The 19,515-nt window shown below is 37.9% G+C and overlaps 18 non-coding genes across 18 annotated transcripts; all 18 read left to right on the top strand.

Moving 5' to 3' along the window:
• The first annotated feature begins 215 nt into the window (after positions 1 to 215).
• Positions 216 to 298, top strand: trnal-uaa (transfer RNA leucine (anticodon UAA)). The gene has a single exon. It is a non-coding gene; the product is annotated as a tRNA-Leu (tRNA).
• Positions 299 to 1,045: 747 nt separating this feature from the next.
• Positions 1,046 to 1,128, top strand: trnal-uaa (transfer RNA leucine (anticodon UAA)). Its single transcript has one exon. It is a non-coding gene; the product is annotated as a tRNA-Leu (tRNA).
• A 747-nt stretch (positions 1,129 to 1,875) lies between these two features.
• On the top strand, positions 1,876 to 1,958 carry trnal-uaa (transfer RNA leucine (anticodon UAA)). The gene has a single exon. It is a non-coding gene; the product is annotated as a tRNA-Leu (tRNA).
• Positions 1,959 to 2,691: 733 nt separating this feature from the next.
• Positions 2,692 to 2,774, top strand: trnal-uaa (transfer RNA leucine (anticodon UAA)). The gene has a single exon. It is a non-coding gene; the product is annotated as a tRNA-Leu (tRNA).
• Positions 2,775 to 3,522: 748 nt separating this feature from the next.
• Positions 3,523 to 3,605, top strand: trnal-uaa (transfer RNA leucine (anticodon UAA)). Its single transcript has one exon. It is a non-coding gene; the product is annotated as a tRNA-Leu (tRNA).
• Positions 3,606 to 4,354: 749 nt separating this feature from the next.
• On the top strand, positions 4,355 to 4,437 carry trnal-uaa (transfer RNA leucine (anticodon UAA)). The gene has a single exon. It is a non-coding gene; the product is annotated as a tRNA-Leu (tRNA).
• A 747-nt stretch (positions 4,438 to 5,184) lies between these two features.
• Positions 5,185 to 5,267, top strand: trnal-uaa (transfer RNA leucine (anticodon UAA)). The gene has a single exon. It is a non-coding gene; the product is annotated as a tRNA-Leu (tRNA).
• Positions 5,268 to 6,013: 746 nt separating this feature from the next.
• trnal-uaa (transfer RNA leucine (anticodon UAA)) lies at positions 6,014 to 6,096 on the top strand. Its single transcript has one exon. It is a non-coding gene; the product is annotated as a tRNA-Leu (tRNA).
• A 748-nt stretch (positions 6,097 to 6,844) lies between these two features.
• On the top strand, positions 6,845 to 6,927 carry trnal-uaa (transfer RNA leucine (anticodon UAA)). Its single transcript has one exon. It is a non-coding gene; the product is annotated as a tRNA-Leu (tRNA).
• Positions 6,928 to 7,673: 746 nt separating this feature from the next.
• On the top strand, positions 7,674 to 7,756 carry trnal-caa (transfer RNA leucine (anticodon CAA)). The gene has a single exon. It is a non-coding gene; the product is annotated as a tRNA-Leu (tRNA).
• A 748-nt stretch (positions 7,757 to 8,504) lies between these two features.
• Positions 8,505 to 8,587, top strand: trnal-uaa (transfer RNA leucine (anticodon UAA)). Its single transcript has one exon. It is a non-coding gene; the product is annotated as a tRNA-Leu (tRNA).
• Positions 8,588 to 9,745: 1,158 nt separating this feature from the next.
• Positions 9,746 to 9,828, top strand: trnal-uaa (transfer RNA leucine (anticodon UAA)). The gene has a single exon. It is a non-coding gene; the product is annotated as a tRNA-Leu (tRNA).
• A 1,158-nt stretch (positions 9,829 to 10,986) lies between these two features.
• trnal-uaa (transfer RNA leucine (anticodon UAA)) lies at positions 10,987 to 11,069 on the top strand. Its single transcript has one exon. It is a non-coding gene; the product is annotated as a tRNA-Leu (tRNA).
• A 1,158-nt stretch (positions 11,070 to 12,227) lies between these two features.
• Positions 12,228 to 12,310, top strand: trnal-uaa (transfer RNA leucine (anticodon UAA)). Its single transcript has one exon. It is a non-coding gene; the product is annotated as a tRNA-Leu (tRNA).
• A 3,648-nt stretch (positions 12,311 to 15,958) lies between these two features.
• On the top strand, positions 15,959 to 16,042 carry trnal-uaa (transfer RNA leucine (anticodon UAA)). The gene has a single exon. It is a non-coding gene; the product is annotated as a tRNA-Leu (tRNA).
• Positions 16,043 to 16,789: 747 nt separating this feature from the next.
• Positions 16,790 to 16,872, top strand: trnal-uaa (transfer RNA leucine (anticodon UAA)). The gene has a single exon. It is a non-coding gene; the product is annotated as a tRNA-Leu (tRNA).
• A 747-nt stretch (positions 16,873 to 17,619) lies between these two features.
• trnal-caa (transfer RNA leucine (anticodon CAA)) lies at positions 17,620 to 17,702 on the top strand. Its single transcript has one exon. It is a non-coding gene; the product is annotated as a tRNA-Leu (tRNA).
• Positions 17,703 to 19,280: 1,578 nt separating this feature from the next.
• On the top strand, positions 19,281 to 19,363 carry trnal-caa (transfer RNA leucine (anticodon CAA)). Its single transcript has one exon. It is a non-coding gene; the product is annotated as a tRNA-Leu (tRNA).
• Positions 19,364 to 19,515: the final 152 nt, after the last annotated feature.

Raw genomic sequence — 19,515 nt, 5'->3', positions numbered from 1 at the left:
AATCTTTTAGAAACACATGGATGGCAGTGTGTTAAAGGCGTTAGACTCATGATCGAAATTAAAATGTTCTTGTTGGTTCGAAATCTACATCTGGTAGAACGTTTGATTTGGATGTAATCAAGTTTCATTTACATATTGTCTGGATCAAAGCCAAAAAATCTTACTGTGTGCTCCTTATTCCATTTTGACTGGGCCCTTGATTTTGTGTTTGTTACACCAGGATGGCCGAGAGATTAAGGCGTTAGACTTAAGATCCAATGGACATATGTCCTCGTGGGTTCGAACCCCACTCCTGGTAGAAGTTTGTCTTTGATTTGGATGTTGTCAATTGTCCTTTCACTCATTGGAAATTTGTTTGGATCAAAGCTGAAAGAATTGACTTTGTTCACCTTATTCCGACTTGACTCAGCAAGTGTTTATCCATTAAAAACACAAAAGATGGCTGAGTGATTAGGGTGTTAGAGTCATTATCAACTTAATTGTTATTCTTTTTGCTTCGAAACCCCATTCTTGTATTAAGTTTGATTTGGATGTCAACAAGTCTCGTTTAGATATTGACTGGATCAAAGCCAAAATAACTGACTCTGTGCTCCTCATTCCAATTTCACTGGGATCTTGATCGTATCTTATCTACACCAGGATGGCTGAGTGGTTTTGACATTGGACTAAAAATCCAATGAACAGTATGTTCTCATGGGTACCAACCCCATTCCTGGAAAAAGTTTACTTTAGATGTAATCAACCCTCCTTTCACTCATTTACATTTAGCGTTGATCAAATCTGAAAGAATTGATTATGACAAGTTCTTCCATTTTGACTCAGCTCTTGTTAATCTTTTAGAAACACCTGGATGGCAGTGTGTTAAAGGCGTTACACTCATGATCGAAATTAAAATGTTCTTGTTGGTTTGAAATCTACATCTGGTAGAACGTTTGATTTGGATGTAATCAAGTTTCATTTACATATTGTCTGGATCAAAGCCAAAAAATCTGACTGTGTGCTCCTTATTCCATTTTGACTGGGCCCTTGATTTTGTGTTCGTTACACCAGGATGGCCGAGAGGTTAAGGCGTTGGACTTAAGATCCAATGGACATATGTCCTCGTGGGTTCAAACCCCACTCCTGGTAGAAGTTTGTCTTTGATTTGGATGTTGTCAATTTTCCTTTCACTCATTGGAAATTTGTTTGGATCAAAGCTGAAAGAATTGACTTTGTTCACCTTATTCCGACTTGACTCAGCAAGTGTTTATCCTTTAAAAACACAAAAGATGGCTGAGTGGTTAGGGTGTTATAGTCATTATCAACTTAATTGTTATTCTTTTTGCTTCGAAACCCCATTCTTGTATTAAGTTTGATTTGGATGTCAACAAGTCTCGTTTAGATATTGTCTGGATCAAAGCCAAAATAACTGACTCTGTGCTCCTCATTCCAATTTCACTGGGATCTTGATCGTATCTTATCTACACCAGGATGGCTGAGTGGTTTTTACATTGGACTAAAAATCCAATGAACAGTATGTTCTCATGGGTCCCAACCCCATTCCTGGAAAAAGTTTACTTTAGATGTAATCAACCCTCCTTTCACTCATTTACATTTAGCGTTGATCAAATCTGAAAGAATTGATTATGACAAGTTCTTCCATTTTGACTCAGCTCTTGTTAATCTTTTAGAAACACATGGATGGCAGTGTGTTAAAGGCGTTAGACTCATGATCGAAATTAAAATGTTCTTGTTGGTTCGAAATCTACATCTGGTAGAACGTTTGATTTGGATGTAATCAAGTTTCATTTACATATTGTCTGGATCAAAGCCAAAAAATCTGACTGTGTGCTCCTTATTCCATTTTGACTGGGCCCTTGATTTTGTCTTCTTTACACCAGGATGGCCGAGAGGTTAAGGCTTTGGACTTAAGATCCAATGGACATATGTCCTCGTGGCTTCGAACCCCACTCCTGGTAGAAGTTTCTCTTTGATTTGGAGGTTGTCAATTGTCCTTTCACTCATTGGAAATTTGTTTGGATCAAAGCTGAAAGAATTGACTTTGTTCACCTTATTCCGACTTGACTCAGCAAGTGTTTATGCTTTAAAAACACAAAAGATGGCTGAGTGCTTAGGGTGTTAGAGTCATTATCAACTTAATTGTTATTCTTTTTGCTTCGAAACCCCATTCTTGTATTAATCAACAAGTCTCGTTTAGATATTGTCTGGCTCAAAGCCAAAATAACTGACTGTGTGCTCCTCATTCCAATTTCACTGGGCTCTTGATCGTATCTTATCTACACCAGGATGGCTGAGTGGTTTTGACATTGGAATAAAAATCCAATGAACATTATGTTCTCATGGGTCCCAACCCCATTCCTGGAAAAAGTTTACTTTAGATGTAATCAACCCTCCTTTCACTCATTTACATTTAGCGTTGATCAAATCTGAAAGAATTGATTATGACAAATTCTTCCATTTTGACTCAGCTCTTGTTAATCTTTTAGAAACACCTGGATGGCAGTGTGTTAAAGGCGTTAGACTCATGATCGAAATTAAAATGTTCTTGTTGGTTCGAAATCTACATCTGGTAGAACGTTTGATTTGGATGTAATCAAGTTTCATTTACATATTGTCTGGATCAAAGCCAAAAAATCTTACTGTGTGCTCCTTATTCCATTTTGACTGGGCCCTTGATTTTGTGTTTGTTACACCAGGATGGCCGAGAGATTAAGGCGTTGGACTTAAGATCCAATGGACATATGTCCTCGTGGGTTCGAACCCCACTCCTGGTAGAAGTTTGTCTTTGATTTGGATGTTGTCAATTGTCCTTTCACTCATTGGAAATTTGTTTGGATCAAAGCTGAAAGAATTGACTTTGTTCACCTTATTCCGACTTGACTCAGCAAGTGTTTATCCATTAAAAACACAAAAGATGGCTGAGTGATTAGGGTGTTAGAGTCATTATCAACTTAATTGTTATTCTTTTTGCTTCGAAACCCCATTCTTGTATTAAGTTTGATTTGGATGTCAACAAGTCTCGTTTAGATATTGTCTGGATCAAAGCCAAAATAACTGACTCTGTGCTCCTCATTCCAATTTCACTGGGATCTTGATCGTATCTTATCTACACCAGGATGGCTGAGGGGTTTTTACATTGGACTAAAAATCCAATGAACAGTATGTTCTCATGGGTCCCAACCCCATTCCTGGAAAAAGTTTACTTTAGATGTAATCAACCCTCCTTTCACTCATTTACATTTAGCGTTGATCAAATCTGAAAGAATTGATTATGACAAGTTCTTCCATTTTGACTCAGCTCTTGTTAATCTTTTAGAAACACCTGGATGGCAGTGTGTTAAAGGCGTTAGACTCATGATCGAAATTAAAATGTTCTTGTTGGTTCGAAATCTACATCTGGTAGAACGTTTGATTTGGATGTAATCAAGTTTCATTTACATATTGTCGGGATCAAAGCCAAAAAAATCTGACTGTGTGCTCCTTATTCCATTTTGACTGGGCCCTTGATTTTGTGTTCGTTACACCAGGATGGCCGAGAGGTTAAGGCGTTGGACTTAAGATCCAATGGACATATGTCCTCGTGGGTTTGAACCCCACTTCTGGTAGAAGTTTGTCTTTGATTTGGATGTTGTAAATTGTCCTTTCACTCATTGGAAATTTGTTTGGATCAAAGCTGAAAGAATTGACTTTGTTCACCTTATTCCGACTTGACTCAGCAAGTGTTTATCCATTAAAAACACAAAAGATGGCTGAGTGGTTAGGGTGTTGGAGTCATTATCAACTTAATTGTTATTCTTTTTGCTTCGAAACCCCATTCTTGTATTAAGTTTGATTTGGATGTCAACAAGTCTCGTTTAGATATTGTCTGGATCAAAGCCAAAATAACTGACTCTGTGCTCCTCATTCCAATTTCACTGGGATCTTGATCGTATCTTATCTACACCAGGATGGCTGAGTGGTTTTGACATTGGAATAAAAATCCAATGAACAGTATGTTCTCATGGGTACCAACCCCATTCCTGGAAAAAGTTTACTTTGGATGTAAACAGCCCTCCTTTCACTCATTTTCATTTAGCGTGGATCGAATCTGAAAGAAATGACAATGACAAGTTCTTCCATTTTGACTCAGCTCTTGTTAATATTTTAGAAACACCTGGATGGCAGTGTGTTTAAGGCGTAAAGACTCATGATCGAAATTAAAATGTTCTTGTTGGTTCGAAATCTACATCTGGTAGAACGTTTGATTTGGATGTAATCAAGTTTCATTTACATATTGTCTGGATCAAAGCCAAAAAAATCTGACTGTGTGCTCCTTATTCCATTTTGACTGGGCCCTTGATTTTGTCTACTTTACACCAGGATGGCCGAGAGGTTAAGGCGTTGGACTTAAGATCCAATGGACATATGTCCTCGTGGGTTCGAACCCCACTCCTGGTAGAATTTTGTCTTTGATTTGGATGTTGTCAATTGTCCTTTCACTCATTGGAAATTTGTTTGGATCAAAGCTGAAAGAATTGACTTTGTTCACCTTATTCCGACTTGACTCAGCAAGTGTTTATCCATTAAAAACACAAAAGATGGCTGAGTGGTTAGGGTGTTAGAGTCATTATCAACTTAATTGTTATTCTTTTTGCTTCGAAACCCCATTCTTGTATTAAGTTTGATTTGGATGTCAACAAGTCTCGTTTAGATATTGTCTGGATCAAAGCCAAAATAACTGACTCTGTGCTCCTCATTCCAATTTCACTGGGATCTTGATCGTATCTTATCTACACCAGGATGGCTGAGTGGTTTTGACATTGGAATAAAAATCCAATGAACAGTATGTTCTCATGGGTACCACCCCCATTCCTGGAAAAAGTTTACTTTGGATGTAAACAGCCCTCCTTTCACTCATTTACATTTAGCGTTGATCAAATCTGAAAGAATTGATTATGACAAATTCTTCCATTTTGACTCAGCTCTTGTTAATCTTTTAGAAACACCTGGATGGCAGTGTGTTAAAGGCGTTAGACTCATGATCGAAATTAAAATGTTCTTGTTGGTTCGAAATCTACATCTGGTAGAACGTTTGATTTGGATGTAATCAAGTTTCATTTACATATTATCGGGATCAAAGCCAAAAAATCTGACTGTGTGCTCCTTATTCCATTTTGACTGGGCCCTTGATTTTGTCTACTTTACACCAGGATGGCTGAGAGGTTAAGGCGTTGGACTTAAGATCCAATGGACATATGACCTCGTGGGTTCGAACCCCACTCCTGATCAAAGTTGTCTTTGATTTGGATTTTGTCAATTGTCCTTTCACTCATTGGAAATTTGTTTGGATCAAAGCTGAAAGAATTGCCTTTGTTTCCCATATTCCGACTTGACTCAGCAAGTGTTTATCCATTAAAAACACAAAAGATGGCTGAGTGGTTAGGTTATTAGAGTCATTATCAACATAATTGTTATTCTTTTTGCTTCGAAACCCCATTTTTGTATTAAGTTTGATTTGGATGTCAACAAGTCTCGTTTAGATATTGTCTGGCTCAAAGCCAAAATAACTGACTGTGTGCTCCTCATTCCAATTTCACTGGGCTCTTGATCGTATCTAATCTGCACCAGGATGGGTGAGTGGTTTAGACATTGGAATAAAAATCCAATGAACAGTATGTTCTCATGGGTACCAACCCCATTCCTGGAAAAAGTTTACTTTAGATGTAATCAACCCTCCTTTCACTCATTTACATTTAGCGTGGATCGAATCTGAAAGAAATGACAATGACAAGTTCTTCCATTTTGACTCAGCTCTTGTTAATCTTTTAGAAACACCTGGATGGCAGTGTGTTAAAGGAGTTAGACTCATGATCGAAATTAAAATGTTCTTGTTGGTTCGAAATCTACATCTGGTAAAATGTTTGATTTGGATGTAATCAAGTTTCATTTACATATTGTCTGGATCAAAGCCAAAAAATCTGACTGTGTGCTCCTTATTCCATTTTGACTGGGCCCTTGATTTTGTCTTCTTTACACCAGGATGGCCGAGAGTTTAAGGCGTTGGACTTAAGATCCAATGGACATATGTCCTCGTGGCTTCGAACCCCACTCCTGGTAGAAGTTTCTCTTTGATTTGTAGGTTGTCAATTGTCCTTTCACTCATTGGAAATTTGTTTGGATCAAAGCTGAAAGAATTGACGTTGTTTCCCATATTCCGACTTGACTCAGCAAGTGTTTATCCTTTAAAAACACAAAAGATGCCTGAGTGGTTAAGGTGTTAGATTCATAATCAACTTAATTATTTTTCGTCTTGCTTCGAAACCCCATTCTTGTATTAAGTTTGATTTGGATGTCAACAAGTCTCGTTTAGATATTGTCTGGCTCAAAGCCAAAATAACTGACTCTGTGCTCCTCATTCCAATTTCACTGGGATCTTGATAGTATCTTATCTACACCAGGATGGCTGAGTGGTTTTGACATTGGACTAAAAATCCAATGAGCAGTATGTTCTCATGGGCACCAACCCCATTCCTGGAAAAAGTTTACTTTAGATGTAATCAACCCTCCTTTCACTCATTTACATTTAGCGTTGATAAAATCTGAAAGAATTGATTATGACAAGTTCTTCCATTTTGACTCAGCTCTTGTTAATCTTTTAGAAACACCTGGATGGCAGTGTGTTAAAGGCGTTAGACTCATGATCGAAATTAAAATGTTCTTGTTGGTTCGAAATCTACATCTGGTAGAACGTTTGATTTGGATGTAATCAAGTTTCATTTACATATTGTCTGGATCAAAGCCAAAAAAATCTGACTGTGTGCTCCTTATTCCATTTTGACTGGGCCCTTCATTTTGTCTTCTTTACACCAGGATGGCCGAGAGGTTAAGGCGTTGGACTTAAGATCCAATGGACATATGTCCTCGTGGCTTCGAACCCCACTCCTGGTAGAAGTTTCTCTTTGATTTGGAGGTTGTCAATTGTCCTTTCACTCATTGGAAATTTGTTTGGATCAAAGCTGAAAGAATTGACGTTGTTTCCCATATTCCGACTTGACTCAGCAAGTGTTTATCCTTTAAAAACACAAAAGATGCCTGAGTGGTTAAGGTGTTAGATTCATAATCAACTTAATTATTTTTCGTCTTGCTTCGAAACCCCATTCTTGTATTAAGTTTGATATGGATGTCAACAAGTCTCGTTTAGATCTTGTCTGGATCAAAGCCAAAATAACTGACTCTGTGCTCCTCATTCCAATTTCACTGGGATCTTGATCGTGTCTTATCTACACCAGGATGGCTGAGTGGTTTTGACATTGGAATAAAAATCCAATGAACAGTATGTTCTCATGGGTACCAACCCCATTCCTGGAAAAGTTTACTTTGGATGTAAACAGCCCTCGTTTCACTCATTTACATTTAGTGTGGATCAAATCTGAAAGAATTGATTATGACAAGTTCTTCCATTTTGACTCAGCTCTTGTTAATCTTTTAGAAACACCTGGATGGCAGTGTGTTAAAGGCGTTAAACTCATGATTGAAATTAAAATGTTCTTGTTGGTTCGAGACCTACATCTGGTAGAACGTTTGATTTGGATGTAATCAAGTTTCATTTACATATTGTCTGGATCAAAGCCAAAAGACCTGACTGTGTCCTCCTTATTTCATTTTGACTGGGCTCTTGATTTTGTGTTCTTTACACCAGGATGGCCGAGAGGTTAAGGCGTTGGACTCAAGATCTAATGGACATATGTCCTCGTGGGTGTGAACCCCACTCCTGGTAGAAGTTTGGCTTTGATTTGGATGTCATCAATTGACCTTTCACTCATTGGAAATTTGTTTGGATCAAAGCTGAAAGAATTGACTTTGTTCCCCTTATTCCGACTTGACTCAGCAAGTGTTTATCCTTTAAAAACACAAAAGATGGCTGAGTGTTTAGGGTGTTAGAGTCATTATCAACTTAATTGTTATTCTTTTTGCTTCGAAACCCCATTCTTGTATTAAGTTTGATTTGGATGTCAACAAGTCTCGTTTAGATATTGTCTGGCTCAAAGCCAAAATAACTGACTGTGTGCTACTCATTCCAATTTCACTGGGCTCTTGATCGTATCTAATCTACACCAGGATGGCTGAGTGGTTTAGACATTGGAATAAAAATCCAATGAACAGTGTGTTCTCATGGGTACCAACCCCATTCCTGGAAAAAGTTTACTTTAGATGTAATCAACTCTCCTTTCACTCATTTACATTTAGCGTGGATCGAATCTGAAAGAAATGACAATGACAAGTTCTTCCATTTTGACTCAGCTCTTGTTAATCTTTTAGAAACACCTGGATGGCAGTGTGTTTAAGGCGTTAGACTCATTATCGAAATTAAAATGTTCTTGTTGGTTCGAAATCTACATCTGGTAGAACGTTTGATTTGGATGTAATCAAGTTTCATTTACATATTGTCTGGATCAAAGCCCAAATAATCTGACTGTGTGCTCCTTATTACATTTTGACTGGGCCCTTGATTTTGTCTTCTTTACACCAGGATGGCCGAGAGGTTAAGGCGTTGGACTTAAGATCCAATGGACATATCTCATTGTGGGTTCGAACCCCACTCCTGGTAGAAGTTGTCTTTGATTTGGATGTTGTCAATTGTCCTGTCACTCATTGGATATTTGTTTGGATCAAAGCTGAAAGAATTGACTTTGTTTCCCATATTCCGACTTGACTCAGCAAGTGTTTATCCATTAAAAACACAAAAGATGGCTGAGTGGTTAGGTTATTAGAGTCATTATCAACTTAATTGTTATTCTTTTTGCTTTCGAAACCCCATTCTTGTATTAAGTTTGATTTGGATGTCAACAAGTCTCGTTTAGATATTGTCTGGCTCAAAGCCAAAATAACTGACTCTGTGCTCCTCATTCAATTTCACTGGGATCTTGATCGTATCTTATCTACACCAGGATGGCTGAGTGGTTTTGACATTGGACTAAAAATCCAATGAACAGTATGTTCTCATGGGTACCAACCCCATTCCTGGAAAAAGTTTACTTTAGATGTAATCAACCCTCCTTTCACTCATTTACATTTAGCGTTGATCAAATCTGAAAGAATTGATTATGACAAGTTCTTCCATTTTGACTCAGGTCTTGTTAATCTTTTAGAAACACCTGGATGGCAGTGTGTTAAAGGCGTTAGACTCATGATCGAAATTAAAATGTTCTTGTTGGTTCGAAATCTACATCTGGTAGAACGTTTGATTTGGATGTAATTAAGTTTCATTTACATATTGTCTGGATCAAAGCCAAAATAACTTACTCTGTGCTCCTCATTCCAATTTCACTGGGATCTTGATCGTATCTTATCGACACCAGGATGGCTGAGTGGTTTTGACATTGGACTAAAAATCCAATGAACAGTATGTTCTCATGGGTCCCAACGCCATTCCTGGAAAAAGTTTACTTTAGATGTAATCAACTCTCCTTTCACTCATTTACATTTAGCGTGGATTGAATCTGAAAGAAATGACAATGACAAGTTCTTCCATTTTGACTCAGCTCTTGTTAATCTTTTAGAAACACCTGGATGGCAGTGTGTTTAAGGCGTTAGACTCATGATCGAAATTAAAATGTTCTTGTTGGTTCGAAATCTACATCTGGTAGAACGTTTGATTTGGATGTAATCAAGTTTCATTTACATATTGTCTGGATCAAAGCCCAAATAATCTGACTGTGTGCTCCTTATTACATTTTGACTGGGCCCTTGATTTTGTCTTCTTTACACCAGGATGGCCGAGAGGTTAAGGCGTTGGACTTAAGATCCAATGGACATATCTCATTGTGGGTTCGAACCCCACTCCTGGTAGAAGTTGTCTTTGATTTGGATGTTGTCAATTGTCCTGTCACTCATTGGATATTTGTTTGGATCAAAGCTGAAAGAATTGACTTTGTTTCCCATATTCCGACTTGACTCAGCAAGTGTTTATCCATTAAAAACACAAAAGATGGCTGAGTGGTTAGGTTATTAGAGTCATTATCAACTTAATTGTTATTCTTTTTGCTTTCGAAACCCCATTCTTGTATTAAGTTTGATTTGGATGTCAACAAGTCTCGTTTAGATATTGTCTGGCTCAAAGCCAAAATAACTGACTCTGTGCTCCTCATTCAATTTCACTGGGATCTTGATCGTATCTTATCTACACCAGGATGGCTGAGTGGTTTTGACATTGGACTAAAAATCCAATGAACAGTATGTTCTCATGGGTACCAACCCCATTCCTGGAAAAAGTTTACTTTAGATGTAATCAACCCTCCTTTCACTCATTTACATTTAGCGTTGATCAAATCTGAAAGAATTGATTATGACAAGTTCTTCCATTTTGACTCAGGTCTTGTTAATCTTTTAGAAACACCTGGATGGCAGTGTGTTAAAGGCGTTAGAATCATGATCGAAATTAAAATGTTCTTGTTGGTTCGAAATCTACATCTGGTAGAACGTTTGATTTGGATGTAATCAAGTTTCATTTACATATTGTCTGGATCAAAGCCAAAATAACTTACTCTGTGCTCCTCATTCCAATTTCACTGGGATCTTGATCGTATCTTATCGACACCAGGATGGCTGAGTGGTTTTGACATTGGACTAAAAATCCGATGAACAGTATGTTCTCATGGGTCCCAACGCCATTCCTGGAAAAAGTTTACTTTAGATGTAATCAACTCTCCTTTCACTCATTTACATTTAGCGTGGATTGAATCTGAAAGAAATGACAATGACAAGTTCTTCCATTTTGACTCAGCTCTTGTTAATCTTTTAGAAACACCTGGATGGCAGTGTGTTTAAGGCGTTAGACTCATGATCGAAATTAAAATGTTCTTGTTGGTTCGAAATCTACATCTGGTAGAACGTTTGATTTGGATGTAATCAAGTTTCATTTACATATTGTCTGGATCAAAGCCCAAATAATCTGACTGTGTGGTCCTTATTCCATTTTGACTGGGCCCTTGATTTTGTCTTCTTTACACCAGGATGGCCGAGAGGTTAAGGCGTTGGACTTAAGATCCAATGGACATATCTCATTGTGGGTTCGAACCCCACTCCTGGTAGAAGTTGTCTTTGATTTGGATGTTGTCAATTGTCCTGTCACTCATTGGATATTTGTTTGGATCAAAGCTGAAAGAATTGACTTTGTTTCCCATATTCCGACTTGACTCAGCAAGTGTTTATCCATTAAAAACACAAAAGATGGCTGAGTGGTTAGGTTATTAGAGTCATTATCAACTTAATTGTTATTCTTTTTGCTTTCGAAACCCCATTCTTGTATTAAGTTTGATTTGGATGTCAACAAGTCTCGTTTAGATATTGTCTGGCTCAAAGCCAAAATAACTGACTCTGTGCTCCTCATTCAATTTCACTGGGATCTTGATCGTATCTTATCTACACCAGGATGGCTGAGTGGTTTTGACATTGGACTAAAAATCCAATGAACAGTATGTTCTCATGGGTACCAACCCCATTCCTGGAAAAAGTTTACTTTAGATGTAATCAAACCTCCTTTCACTCATTTACATTTAGCGTTGATCAAATCTGAAAGAATTGATTATGACAAGTTCTTCCATTTTGACTCAGGTCTTGTTAATCTTTTAGAAACACCTGGATGGCAGTGTGTTAAAGGCGTTAGACTCATGATCGAAATTAATATGTTCTTGTTGGTTCGAAATCTACATCTGGTAGAACGTTTGATTTGGATGTAATCAAGTTTCATTTACATATTGTCTGGATCAAAGCCAAAATATCTGACTCTGTGCTCCTCATTCCAATTTCACTGGGATCTTGATCGTATCTTATCGACACCAGGATGGCTGAGTGGTTTTGACATTGGACTAAAAATCCAATGAACAGTATGTTCTCATGGGTCCCAACCCCATTCCTGGAAAAAGTTTACTTTAGATGTAATCAACTCTCCTTTCACTCATTTACATTTAGCGTGGATTGAATCTGAAAGAAATGACAATGACAAGTTCTTCCATTTTGACTCAGCTCTTGTTAATCTTTTAGAAACACCTGGATGGCAGTGTGTTTAAGGCGTTAGACTCATGATCGAAATTAAAATGTTCTTGTTGGTTCGAAATCTACATCTGGTAGAACGTTTGATTTGGATGTAATCAAGTTTCATTTACATATTGTCTTGATCAAAGCCCAAAAAATCTGACTGTGTGCTCCTTACTCCATTTTGACTGGGCCCTTGATTTTGTCTTCTTTACACCAGGATGGCCGATAGGTTAAGGCGTTGGACTTAAGATCCAATGGACATATCTCATTGTGGGTTCGAACCCCACTCCTGGTAGAAGTTGTCTTTGATTTGGATGTTGTCAATTGTCCTGTCACTCATTGGATATTTGTTTGGAACAAAGCTGAAAGAATTGACTTTGTTTCCCATATTCCGACTTGACTCAGCAAGTGTTTATCCATTAAAAACACAAAAGATGGCTGAGTGGTTAGGTTATTAGAGTCATTATCAACTTAATTGTTATTCTTTTTGCTTTCGAAACCCCATTCTTGTATTAAGTTTGATTTGGATGTCAACAAGTCTCGTTTAGATATTGTCTGGCTCAAAGCCAAAATAACTGACTCTGTGCTCCTCATTCAATTTCACTGGGATCTTGATCGTATCTTATCTACACCAGGATGGCTGAGTGGTTTTGACATTGGACTAAAAATCCAATGAACAGTATGTTCTCATGGGTACCAACCCCATTCCTGGAAAAAGTTTACTTTAGATGTAATCAACCCTCCTTTCACTCATTTACATTTAGCGTTGATCAAATCTGAAAGAATTGATTATGACAAGTTCTTCCATTTTGACTCAGGTCTTGTTAATCTTTTAGAAACACCTGGATGGCAGTGTGTTAAAGGCGTTAGACTCATGATCGAAATTAAAATGTTCTTGTTGGTTCGAAATCTCCATCTGGTAGAACGTTTGATTTGGATGTAATCAAGTTTCATTTACATATTGTCTGGATCAAAGCCAAAATAACTGACTCTGTGCTCCTCATTCCAATTTCACTGGGATCTTGATCGTATCTTATCGACACCAGGATGGCTGAGTGGTTTTGACATTGGACTAAAAATCCAATGAACAGTATGTTCTCATGGGTACCAACCCCATTCCTGGAAAAAGTTTACTTTAGATGTAATCAACCCTCCTTTCACTCATTTACATTTAGCGCTGATCAAATCTGAAAGAATTGATTATGACAAGTTCTTCCATTTTGACTCAGCTCTTGTTAATCTTTTAGAAACACCTGGATGGCAGTGTGTTAAAGGCGTTAGACTCATGATCGAAATTAAAATGTTCTTGTTGGTTCGAAATCTACATCTGGTAGAACGTTTGATTTGGATGTAATCAAGTTTCGTTTACATATTGTCTGGATCAAAGCCAAAAAATCTGACTGTGTGCTCCTTATTCCATTTTGACTGGGCCCTTGATTTTGTGTTTGTTACACCAGGATGGCCGAGAGGTTAAGGTGTTGGACATAAGATCCAATGGACATATGTCCTCGTAAGTTCGAACCCCACTCCTGGTAGAAGTTTGTCTTTGATTTGGATGTTGTCATTTGTCCTTTCACTCATTGGAAATTTGTTTGGATCAAAGCTGAAAGTATTGACTTTGTTCACCTTATTCTGACTTGACTCAGCAAGTGTTTATCCATTAAAAACACAAAAGATGGCTGAGTGGTTAGGGTGTTAGAGTCATTATCAACTTAATTGTTATTCTTTTTGCTTCGAAACCCCATTCTTGTATTAAGTTTGATTTGGATGTCAACAGGTCTCGTTTAGATATTGTCTGGATCAAAGCCAAAATAACTGACTCTGTGCTCCTCATTCCAATTTCACTGGGATCTTGATCGTATCTTATCTAGACCAGGATGGCTGAGTGGTTTTGACATTGGAATAAAAATCCAATGAACAGTATGTTCTCATGGGTACCAACCCCATTCCTGGAAAAAGTTTACTTTAGATGTAATCAACCCTCCTTTCACTCATTTACATTTAGCGTTGATCAAATCTGAAAGAATTGATTATGACAAATTCTTCCATTTTGACTCAGCTCTTGTTAATCTTTTAGAAACACCTGGATGGCAGTGTGTTAAAGGCGTTAGACTCATGATCGAAATTAAAATGTTCTTGTTGGTTCGAAATCTACATCTGGTAGAACGTTTGATTTGGATGTAATCAAGTTTCATTTACATATTGTCGGGATCAAAGCCAAAAAATCTGACTGTGTGCTCCTTATTCCATTTTGACTGGTCCCTTGATTTTGTGTTCGTTACACCAGGATGGCCGAGAGATTAAGGCGTTGGACTTAAGATCCAATGGACATATGTCCTCATGGCTTTGAACCCCACTCCTGGTAGAAGTTTCTCTTTGATTTGGAGGTTGTCAATTGTCCTTTCACTCATTGGAAATGTGTTTGGATCAAAGCTGAAAGAATTGACGTTGTTTCCCATATTCCGACTTGACTCAGCAAGTGTTTATCCTTTAAAAACACAAAAGATGCCTGAGTGGTTAAGGTGTTAAATTCATAATCAACTTAATTATTTTTCGTCTTGCTTCGAAACCCCATTCTTGTATTAAGTTTGATATGGATGTCAACAAGTCTCGTTTAGATCTTGTCTGGCTCAAAGCCAAAATAACTGACTGTGTGCTCCTCATTCCAATTTCACTGGGCTCTTGATCGTATCTTATCTACACCAGGATGGCTGAGTGGTTTTGACATTGGAATAAAAATCCAATGAACATTATGTTCTCATGGGTCCCAACCCCATTCCTGGAAAAAGTTTACTTTAGATGTAATCAACTCTCCTTTCACTCATTTACATTTAGCGTGGTTTGAATCTGAAAGAAATGACAATGACAAGTTCTTCCATTTTGACTCAGCTCTTGTTAATCTTTTAGAAACACCTGGATGGCAGTGTGTTTAAGGCTTTAGACTCATGATCGAAATTAAAATGTTCTTGTTGGTTCGAAATCTACATCTGGTAGAATTTTTGATTTGGATGTAATCAAGTTTCATTTACATATTGTCGGGATCAAAGCCAAAAAATCTGACTGTGTGCTCCTTATTCCATTTTGACTGGTCCCTTGATTTTGTGTTCGTTACACCAGGATGGCCGAGAGATTAAGGCGTTGGACTTAAGATCCAATGGACATATGTCCTCATGGCTTTGAACCCCACTCCTGGTAGAAGTTTCTCTTTGATTTGGAGGTTGTCAATTGTCCTTTCACTCATTGGAAATGTGTTTGGATCAAAGCTGAAAGAATTGACGTTGTTTCCCATATTCCGACTTGACTCAGCAAGTGTTTATCCTTTAAAAACACAAAAGATGCCTGAGTGGTTAAGGTGTTAAATTCATAATCAACTTAATTATTTTTCGTCTTGCTTCGAAACCCCATTCTTGTATTAAGTTTGATATGGATGTCAACAAGTCTCGTTTAGATCTTGTCTGGCTCAAAGCCAAAATAACTGACTGTGTGCTCCTCATTCCAATTTCACTGGGCTCTTGATCGTATCTTATCTACACCAGGATGGCTGAGTGGTTTTGACATTGGAATAAAAATCCAATGAACATTATGTTCTCATGGGTCCCAACCCCATTCCTGGAAAAAGTTTACTTTAGATGTAATCAACTCTCCTTTCACTCATTTACATTTAGCGTGGTTTGAATCTGAAAGAAATGACAATGACAAGTTCTTCCATTTTGACTCAGCTCTTGTTAATCTTTTAGAAACACCTGGATGGCAGTGTGTTTAAGGCGTTAGACTCATGATCGAAATTAAAATGTTCTTGTTGGTTCGAAATCTACATCTGGTAGAATTTTTGATTTGGATGTAATCAAGTTTCATTTACATATTGTCTGGATCAAAGCCCAAAAAATCTGACTGTGTGCTCCTTATTCCATTTTGACTGGGCCCTTGATTTTGTGTTCGTTACACCAGGATGGCCGAGAGGTTAAGGCGTTGGACTTAAGATCCAATTGGACATATGTCCTTGTGGTTTCGAACCCCACTCCTGGTAGAAGTTTGTCTTTGATTTGGATGTTGTCAATTGTCCTTTCACTCATTGGAAATTTGTTTGGATCAAAGCTGAAAGAATTGACTTTGTTCACCTTATTCCGACTTGACTCAGCAAGTGTTTATCCATTAAAAACACAAAAGATGGCTGAGTGGTTAGGGTGTTAGAGTCATTATCAACTTAATTGTTATTCTTTTTGCTTCGAAACCCCATTCTTGTATTAAGTTTGATTTGGATGTCAACAAGTCTCGTTTAGATATTGTCTGGATCAAAGCCAAAATAACTGACTGTGTGCTCCTCATTCCAATTTCACTGGGATCTTGATCGTACTTTATTTACACCAGGATGGCTGAGTGGTTTTGACGTTGGAATAAAATTCCAATGAACAGAATGTTCTTGTGGGTACTAACCCCATTCCTGGAAAAAGTTTACTTTGGATGTAAACAGCCCTCCTTTCACTCATTTACATTTAGCATGGATCAAATCTGAAAGAAATGACTATGACAAGTTCTTCCATTTTGACTCAGCTCTTGTTAATCTTTTAGAAACACCTGGATGGCAGTGTGTTAAAGGCGTTAGACTCATGATATAAATAAAAATGTTCTTGTTGGTAAGAAACCTACATCTGGTAGAAAGTTTGATTTGGATGTAGTCAAGTTTTATTTACATATTGTCTGGATCAAAGCCAAAAGATCTGACTGTGTGCTCCTTATTCCATTTTGACTGGGCCCTTGATTTTCTGTTATTTACAACAGGATGGCCGAGAGGTTAAGGCGTTGGACTTAAGATCCAATGGACATATGTCCTCGTGGGTTCGAACCCCACTCCTGGTAGAAGTCTATCTTTGTTTTGGATTTTGTCAATTGTCCTTTCACTCATTGGAAATTTGTTTGCATCAAAGCTGAAAGAATTGACTTTGTTCCCCTTATTCCGACTTGCCTCAGCAAGTGTTTATCCTTTAAAAACACAAAAGATGCCTGAGTGGTTAAGGTGTTAGAGTCATAATCAACTTAAATATTAGTCGTCTTGCTTCGAAACCCAATTTTTGTATTAAGTTTGATTTGGATGTCAACAAGTCTCATTTAGATATTGTCTGGCTCAAAGCCAAAATAACTGACTGCGTGCTCCTCATTCCAATTTCACTGGGCGCTTGATCGTATCTTATCTACACCAGGATGGCTGAGTGGTTTAGACATTGGAATAAAAATCCAATGAACAGTATGTTCTCATGGGTACCAACCCCATTCCTGGAAAAAGATGACTTTAGATGTAATCAACCCTCCTTTCACTCATTTACATTTCGCGTTGATCAAATCTGAATGAATTGATTATGACAAGTTCTTCCATTTTGACTCAGCTCTTGTTAATCTTTTAGAAACACCTGGATGGCAGTGTGTTAAAGGCGTTAGACTCATGATCGAAATTAAAATGTTCTTGTTGGTTCGAGACCTACATCTGGTAGAACGTTTGATTTGGATGTAATCAAGTTTCATTTACATATTGTCTGGATCAAAGCCAAAAGACCTGACTGTGTCCTCCTTATTTCATTTTGACTGGGCCCTTGATTTTGTGTTATTTACACCAGGATGGCCGAGAGGTTACGGCGTTGGCCTCAAGATCCAATGGACATATGTCCTCGTGGGTTCGAACCCCACTCCTGGTAGAAGTTTGTCTTTGATTTGGATGTTGTCAATTGTCCTTTCACTCATTGGAAATTTGTTTGGATCAAAGCTGAAAGAATTGACGTTGTTCACCCTTATTCCGACTTGACTCAGCAAGTGTTTATCCTTTAAAAACACAAAAGATGGCTGAGTGGTTGGGGTGTTAGAGTCATTATCAACTTAATTGTTATTCTTTTTGCTTCGAAACCCCATTCTTGTATTAAGTTTGATTTGGATGTCAACAAGTCTCGTTTAGATATTGTCTGGCTCAAAGCCAAAATAACTGACTGTGTGCTCCTCATTCCAATTTCACTGGGCTCTTGATCGTATCTTATCTACACCAGGATGGCTGAGTGGTTTAGACATTGGAATAAAAATCCAATGAACAGTATGTTCTCATGGGTACCAACCCCATTCCTGGAAAAAGTTTACTTTAGATGTAATCAACCCTCCTTTCACTCATTTACATTTAGCGTGGATCAAATCTGAAAGAATTGATTATGACAAGTTCTTCCATTTTGACTCAGCTCTTGTTAATCTTTTAGAAACACCTGCATGGCAGTGTGTTAAAGGTGTTAGACTCATGATTGAAATTAAAATGTTCTTGTTGGTTCGAGACCTACATCTGGTAGAACGTTTGATTTGGATGTAATCAAGTTTAATTTACATATTGTCTGGATCAAAGCCAAAAGACCTGACTGTGTCCTCCTTATTTCATTTTGACTGGGCTCTTGATTTTGGGTTCTTTACACCAGGATGGCCGAGAGGTTAAGGCGTTGCCCTCAAGATCTAATGGACATATGTCCTCGTGGGTTCGAACCCCACTCCTGGTAGAAGTTTTTCTTTGATTTGGATGTTATCAATTGACATTTCACTCATTGGAAATTTGTTTGGATCAAAGCTGAAAGAATTGACGTTGTTTCCCATATTCTGACTTGACTCAGCAAGTGTTTATCCATTAAAAACACAAAAGATGGCTGAGTGGTTAGGGTGTTAGAGTCATTATCAACTTAATTGTTATTCTTTTTGCTTTGAAACCCCATTCTTGTATTAAGTTTGATTTGGATGTCAACAAGTCTCGTTTAGATATTGTCGGGCTCAAAGCCAAAATAACTGACTGTGTGCTCCTCATTCCAATTTCACTGGGCTCTTGATCGTATCTTATCTACACCAGGATGGCTGAGTGGTTTAGACATTGGAATAAAAATCCTATGAACATTATGTTCTCATGGGTACCAACCCATTCCTGGAAAAAGTTTACTTTAGATGTAATCAACCCTCCTTTCACTCATTTACATTTAGCGTGGATCAAATCTGAAAGAATTGATTATGACAAGTTCTTCCATTTTGACTCAGCTCTTGTTAATCTTTTAGAAACACCTGGATGGCAGTGTGTTAAAGGCGTTAGACTCATGATTGAAATTAAAATGTTCTTGTTGGTTCGAGACCTACATCTGGTAGAACGTTTGATTTGGATGTAGTCAAGTTTTATTTACATATTGTCTGGATCAAAGCCAAAAGACCTGACTGTGTGCTCCTTAATTCCATTTTGACTGGGCCCTTGATCTTGTGTCCTTTACACCAGGATGGCCGAGAGGTTAAGGCGTTGGACTCAAGATCCAATGGACATATGTCCTCGTGGGTTCGAACCCCACTCCTGGTAGAAGTTTGTCTTTGATTTGGATGTTGTCAATTGTCCTTTCACTCATTGGAAATTTGTTTGGATCAAAGCTGAAAGAATTGACTTTGTTCCCCTTATTCCGACTTGACTCAGCAAGTGTTTATCCTTTAAAAACACAAAAGATGGCTGAGTGG

This window comes from Salmo salar, chromosome 27, assembly GCF_965601325.2.
Source record: "Salmo salar chromosome 27, fSalSal1, whole genome shotgun sequence".
NCBI lineage: Eukaryota > Metazoa > Chordata > Actinopteri > Salmoniformes > Salmonidae > Salmo > Salmo salar.
Note: the sequence above shows the minus strand (reverse complement) of the source record. Positions and strands in the feature narration are given on the sequence as shown.